At 37.3% G+C, this 7,494-nt stretch overlaps 1 pseudogene; it reads left to right on the top strand.

Moving 5' to 3' along the window:
• The first annotated feature begins 592 nt into the window (after positions 1-592).
• Positions 593-7,494, top strand: LOC124943946 (annotated as a pseudogene).

Genomic DNA, 7,494 nt, shown 5'->3' with positions numbered 1-7,494 from the left:
ATTATCTTGTCCGTACGCCACATTGAGTTCTACCTTCTCCAACCTGGCGATAATGTCAACGATAGCGTCTCTTGATTTTTCTCTTTCTTTGGTAGCTTTGGATCCTTCCTCCTAAACTTTGCGAGAGTTCCTACCATCTTCTCCGGTCTCGTGCGGAAGATTCTCTACTTCTTCCACGACCTTTGAACTTTCATCCGATCTCTTCGTCATTTCGGCTTTGCTACCAATTGTCACGGGCTTAGTCTTTTCATTAACGATCCGTGCGACACTATTTACGATCTTTGCAAGAACGAGTAACTAGTCGGTTTTACTCGATACAACACTTGACGTTTAATAGAATTTACACAAGAATTCTAGAGAGAGAGTAAACTCTTACAAAGAATAATATTATATCACTTGAATACTTGGTGATTTACAATGTAATACCTCACATGTATTTATAGGACTAATTCTAGCTATTACATTAATGACACACCCAATTTAGGGCATTCCTTATAAGTGTCAATTAGTGATGCACTAATTTAGGGATTCCTTCTAATTGTCAATTAGTGATGCACTAATCAAGGATATGTCTTTTTACTATCAATTAATGATGCACTATTCAGACACCTTCCTTCTAGATAGAACATTCTTTGCATTGGGCTTAAGCGGGCTTAAACCTCCTCCTCTTCTTGGGCCAGAAAGATTGGGCCGTGACGTTCTCCTTAAGCCTCCTCCTCTTCTTGGGCCAAGAAGATTGGGCCATGACAATTTGTACGGTTAATAATATAAACAAATTTTTCTTTATCTATAAATATTTTAGATAAAATTATTATTATTAAAATTTAATTAATTTAAAATTAATTATAAATTGTAAAAATTAAGTTCAATCCAAAATTTAATGTTAAGATATATTTAAAAAAAATTTAAATATCTAAAATTAAAAAAAAAAATTATGAGTTTGAAAAACACTTAAAAGAAATGTAGATTTCTTTTTAATAAGAATCAAATCAATTACATCATTTATTTTTTTAATTACTATAGATTGATTAAAAAAATTTCAAAGACATGCACATTGTCTATCAATGAAAATACATGGTATTTTTATTTTAATCTTCTCTACATATCTTTCTATATTCTTATTTTTTACTTAGTTCTTATAATATCGAGGAGCAGCCATTGTAATTTATATCGGATATCAGAAAAGGATTTAAATGAGCTTGGAGAATGTCCATATGATCAAATCAAGGTGGATATTTCATTATAAACGGAAGTGATAATGTTTTGATAGCTCTGGAAAAGATGAGTACGAATCATGTCTATGTTTTTGAGAAGAGGCAACCAAACAAATATGCCTTTGTGGCGGAGGTCCGGTCCATGACTGAGTCTTAAAACCGACAACCTAGTGCAATGTTTGTCCTAAAGCTTTCTAGAGTTTTTTGATTTTTGACTATTGGATCTTTGAAGAACGATTACAAAGAAAAAAAACGTTGGAAAACTGGGAAGGACAATAAAATTTGCTGAAGAGGAAAAAGTTTTAAAATTCTCAAGTGTTATGTATTAACCTTTATAAACAACCATTATAAATGTGTATTAGCCTGGAAACCCTAAATTACTTATACATACAGGCCCAAATCCATTAATAATTAAATAAACTTTAATTGTATAAAAGACAATAAAGGCTGACAACTTTTAATTTTCTGACAATCAATGCTTAAACTCACAATCTCCCCCGTAAGCTTGATTTGGTTCGATATTCTTCACGCCGAGCAACTCTCGCATCTCTGTAAAATTGACTCTTGCTAGTGCCTTAGTGAGTATGTCTGCACGCTGCTCTTTAGTGCTTACGAACTCCACAATGATTTGTCGGTTCTCGACGCATTCACGGATGACGTGGAACCGAGTGTCGATGTGTTTGTTGCATCCATGAACCACTAGGTTCATAATTAATGCTATTGCGGACTTGCTGTCGGCGTAAAGGGTTACCGGCCTCGACTCGCATCCAAGCACCTCGCTTAACAAGTTTCTCAGCAAAAGTCCTTGACACAACGCTGTAGTAGCTTCCATAAACTCTCCTCACACGAAGATAAAGCAACAGTTCGTTGTTTCTGAGATTGTCAGGTGATCAGATTCCCGTTGAGATAAAACACCATCCCTTTAGTACTTTTTCTGTCGTATGTGTCACCGACTAGGTCGTTGTTAGTAAAACCAACGAGTTCTTCAACTTCTTGTCCTCTTCTTAACTAAATCCCATAACTCGTCGTTTCCTTCACGTAACGGAGAATGTGTTTTACTGCCTATTGGTCTAGCGTGGTAGGCTTCTCCATTACCGACTCACTATGTTAACTACATAAGAGATATCGGTTCAAGTGTGCGTCAAGTACCTGAGCCACCCGATGATACGCCTATACTCCTTCGGATCCACTAAGCTTCTTTCTACATCCTTTCTGAGCTGCAACTTTTCTTCCATAGGATACTTGCTCTCGAGTTACAATCCTCCATTCCAAACCGTTTCAAAACCTTCTTTGCATAAGCTTCCTGCTTCACCTCGAGGTTATCTTTTTTCTAGTCCACCTCGATACCAAGATAGTACGAGAGTAGCCCGAGATCACTCATCTCGAACTCCTTCATCATCTTTTTTTTGAACTCCTCAACACCCTTGATGCTTGATCCTGTCACAATCAATTCATCGATGTATACGCCAACAATGAGTACTTCTTCTCCATGGTTTCTCATGTACACAACCTTCTCTTGAGAACACTTCACGGAACCGAGACTCATCATTCTCTTGTTGAGGCAAGTGTTTCACGCCCTTTGTTCTTACGTAGTCTGTAGAGAGTCTTGTATAACTTGTACACCTTCTGCTCTTTATTCTTGATGATGAAGCCTTCAGGTTGAGTGACATAGACTTCTTCTTTGATGTCACCATTGAGAAATGTTGATTTGACATCCAAGTGGTGAATCTCCCATCCACGGTGAGTTGCGATGGCAAGAACTAGTCTAACTGTGTCAAGTTTCTCCACCGGTGCAAATGTCTCCTCAAAGTCAACGCCTTTCCGCTTTGTGCTTGAGGATGTTGCCTTCGCTGTCTCTTTTCAACTTGAAAACCCACTTTAACTTGATGATCTTGTAACCTGGAGGTAAGTCGGTGAGCTCTCATGTCTTATTTTTCCTGTTAGACTCGAGCTCTTTGTTCATGGCCTCATTCCACGACTCTTCAACTACCGTCTCGTGATATGTTGTTGGCTCGTCGGTGGTAAATAACAACAATTCATCAAGATCCATCTCTACCAGTGGTGCATCCGCATAGATATCTCGTAGGATTCCGAACTCCACGAAATTTTGTATGAGCTTGTTGTTGTCGTTGCACCACTCTCACTTCTTTTCTTCCTCGAATACGGCATCTATGCTCACACGAATTTTCTCACAAACTGGATCAAGAAACCTGTGCACCTTGCTTCCGTCTTCGAACTTCACATTTCTGGTAATTTTCTCGTCGAGCTCATTGGGCTTCTCTCGATGACCCATCATATGGTTGCTTGCTCCATTGTCAAGGTACCACACATTAGTGTGATTACACTCATCGCCACTTGAGAGGAGTTTATTGACTTTCTCTTCATTAAACAACACCACCTTGGGTTCCTCCTTGAATGGTTCTTGAATGAACTCTACAAGGTTTGTCTTCTCGTCTCTCTTAACAAATATTAATATTGGCTCATCGTCATAGAAGCTAGTGAGGTTTGCATCATCGTCTTCGGGCAAAGCATTCGTCACTACCTCATCAAACATTAATGCTGACTCCTTTTCATAGAAGCTAGTGAGGTTTGCCTCATCGCCAGACCTTTTTTAGGGCACTCAGACGCATAGTTCCCGTACTTTTGACAAGCGTAACACTTCATTGTGCTCTTGTCTTTGCGGGGCTTGATGCCTTTTTGTCGAGGTGAGCTTTCTGTACGACCTCGCCATTGACCTTTTCTACGACCTCGGTTATCTCCACCGTTGCCGCTGCGACTTGACGATTCAGAAGAAAAACTGGTTTCTCTATTTTTCTTCATTCGTGACATTCATTCATCATGCATGAACAATAGGTGCTCCTCCTCTTGGTCTTTATAGCTGCGAAGTCTCTTCTCGTGGACTTTGAGACGACTGACGATCTCCTCGACGATCATATTCTTGAGGTCACCAAATTGCTCGATCGCTATAACGATCTACATGTATGTTTGTGGCAAGGCTCTACGGAACTTCTTGACGATGGGGATCTCCTCCACCTTCTCTCCCAATGAGAGAATACCAGTCACGATGGATGTCAATTTCATGGCGAAATCGTCCACCAATTCCCCATTCTTCATGCAAATCGCCTCGAATTTTGTCTTCAAGGTTTGCACTTTTGCCTTTTTGACTCTCTCCACTCCAACATGCATTGTCTTTAGCGTCTCCCATGCTAGCTTGGCGGAATCCTTCTCATCCACCATGAGAAGGACATCCTCATGGAGTGCTTGATATATGGCGGCGAGAGCCATTCTATCCATCCGTTTGTCGACATCGTCGAGCATCACGACTTTCCACACTCATTGGGCTTGTAAGTTTACCTGCACCTTCAATGCAAACACCGAGTAGTTACTCTTCATGAGTAACGGATATAAGAGCGTCTTGTTCCCTTCTTTTACAATCTTCATTGCCGCCGCATCTCTGGTTGATCTTTTCGACGACATGTTCTTCAACCTAGCTCTGATACCAAATGTTGGATTTTAACTATTGTATTTTTGAAAAACGATTACGAAGAAAGAAAACGCTGGAAAACTAGGAAGGACAATAAGATTTGTTGAAGAGGAAAAAGTCTTAAAATTCTCATGTGTTCTGTATTAACTTTAACAAACAACTATTATAAAGGAGTAAATAGCCTAGAAACCTTAAATTACTTATACATACATGCTAAAGCCCATTAATAATTAAATAAACTCTAATTGTATGAAAGACAATAAAATAAAAGCCTACAATTTTTTATTTTCTGACAATCAATGCTTAAACTCATAGAATTAGTGGAACGATGTATGTATCATGTAATTAATAATTAATAAGCTAGCAATAACTAATTACATTGCATTGCATGCTTAACTGATTACATGATGATGATGTTGCTGCTGCAGAGTGCTGCAGAGATCTTCAGGACAATATATCTGTGCAACCCTTCCATACATAAGAACTGAGATTCCTATTGAAATTGTGTTCCGTGCTTTGGGATTTGTAGAGGATAAGGTTATACTCGAACACATTTGTTATGATTTCACAATACTCAAATGATGGAGCTTCTTCGACCATCCTTGGATGAAGCTTTTGTCATCCAAAATCAATAGGTATTTAATTCACTTTCTTGATTAGAACACTTAACTAAATAGTACTAACTAATATATATCTTAAATTATTGTTGCAGGTTGCACTAGACTACATTGGAAACACATGATATTCCACTATAGGTGTCACTAGTGAAAAGATGATTAGGTATGTCCGTATGTGCAATCTAGAATAATAATCCTTGAATTTCACTTGAAATTTCAATTCTTCTCAATTGAATCTCAAGTATGCCAAGAAAATCCTTCAAACAGAAACACTTCCACATGTGGGTACTGTGGAGTTCTCCGAAACCAAGAAAGCTTATTATTTCTTAACTCAAGAATCGTATCATCTGAAAATTGCATTTTTACGAATAATTCATAATTGACCTGCAGGTATATTTATCTATCGCCTTTTAGTTTGTGTCATTGGTAGAAGGCAAGAAGATGACAGGAATTACTACGCTAACAAGAGGTTGGACCTTGCCGGTCCTTTACTGGGAGGCTTGTTTAGAACTGTCTTTATTTCATTTTTTTACCTGTAATCTTAATTAGGTTATTGACCATTCATTTTAATGATGCATGCAGCTATTCAGGAGGTTAACTAGAGATGTGAGATCCTATATGCAGAAGGTCTCTCTCATTTCCACTCCCTATTTTAAATATCGTTTTCTTTTCCTTTTCCTTTTCCCTCTAGAATGTGAGTTATAATTTAATGGGCATGAATGAGAGTGTTGACAATAGAAAAGATGTTAACTTGCAATTTGCCATTAAAGCCCAAGAATATTCTCTTGCTACTGGAAATTGGGGCCAAGCTAATTCAGCAGGTTCTAGAGAAGGAGTTTCACATGTATGTATATCTTTCTAATGATTTGATTTGATCTGATCTGATAATAAAATTAACAAAAGAAACAATTAAGAGGTATTAAAGAATTTGTTTGCGGACTACATACTTAATCCGTTGTCCCATTTTTTCTCCCAAAAATAGGTATTAAACTTTATAACATATGCTTCAACTTTCTCTCATTTTGGAAGGCTAAACTCCCCAATAGGACTAGAAGGTAAAACCATTCTGGCTCGCTCATTTGTTTGCCATTTTTTTTTGCATTATTGATCTCTAAGCCAAAAGTTACATGTAATTAATTAATCACATGCAAGGTAGCAAAGCCACAAAGTTGCACAATTCACTTTGTAGAATGATGTGTCATGAAACGTCGGAAAGACAAGTAATGACTCTTTAAAATGACCTACATAATGTTCCTTGTGATGGAGTACTAAAGTATGTGTGTTTCCTTAGGCCCGTGGCCTTTACGAACCTGGTTTTGATGGTCTATATAACAGTTGGATCAGCAACCAATCCTATTTTAGAGTTTTTAGATGAATGGAGCACAAAGAATTTTTAGGTGATCCTACTACACGTTTGAGTTTCTAATTTTGGTCATTTATATTCTTTAACTGGAAATTTTTTGTGTAGGAAATATCTCCTGCAGTTATTCTACAAGTCACAAAAATCTTTGTGAATGGTTGTTGCCTGTTGGATTGGTATTCATCATTACCCAACATTATTAGTTAAGACATTGAGCCAGCTGAAGAGACAAGTATGTTCTACTATGTATGAATTGAATTGTTAAGATTTTGGTCAAAAACATATCCATTTGTTTGTCTGTTGACTAAGTAGGTGGACGTGAATACTGAAGTTGGAGTCATTTGTGATATTAGTGGTACATAACTCCGACTTTTTACAGATTTTGGCCGCTGCAGTAGACCATTGTTTATAGTGGAGAATCGGAAGCTACTAATAAAAAAAGAAGGATATCTTAGCTTTACAACAACGGGTACATACAATTCAATTCAATTCATCATATTAATATTAATCTTAACTGTCTCACCATATATAGTCATGCTCTTCTTCTAAAAGGATCCCCTAAGGAATTTGGTTGTTATGATCTTGTAGAAAAAAGGTTTATGAAGTATGTGGATACGGAGAAAGAAGAAACTACTATGATTTACTTGACAATAAATGTAACTACCTAAGGAGTCCTATATAATAATTATAATAATATCTGATGATTATGTGAAAGACAATTAGTTGATCTTGTTGTCCAATTTTCAGGATCTTGTATCAGCTAGGATCAATCCAAAGGATACTTGTAAAAGAGGATTTTGGATGTCTCAATGGAGATAG

Source organism: Impatiens glandulifera, chromosome 1 (genome assembly GCF_907164915.1).
Source record: "Impatiens glandulifera chromosome 1, dImpGla2.1, whole genome shotgun sequence".
In the NCBI taxonomy this organism is placed as follows: domain Eukaryota; kingdom Viridiplantae; phylum Streptophyta; class Magnoliopsida; order Ericales; family Balsaminaceae; genus Impatiens; species Impatiens glandulifera.
Note: the sequence above shows the minus strand (reverse complement) of the source record. Positions and strands in the feature narration are given on the sequence as shown.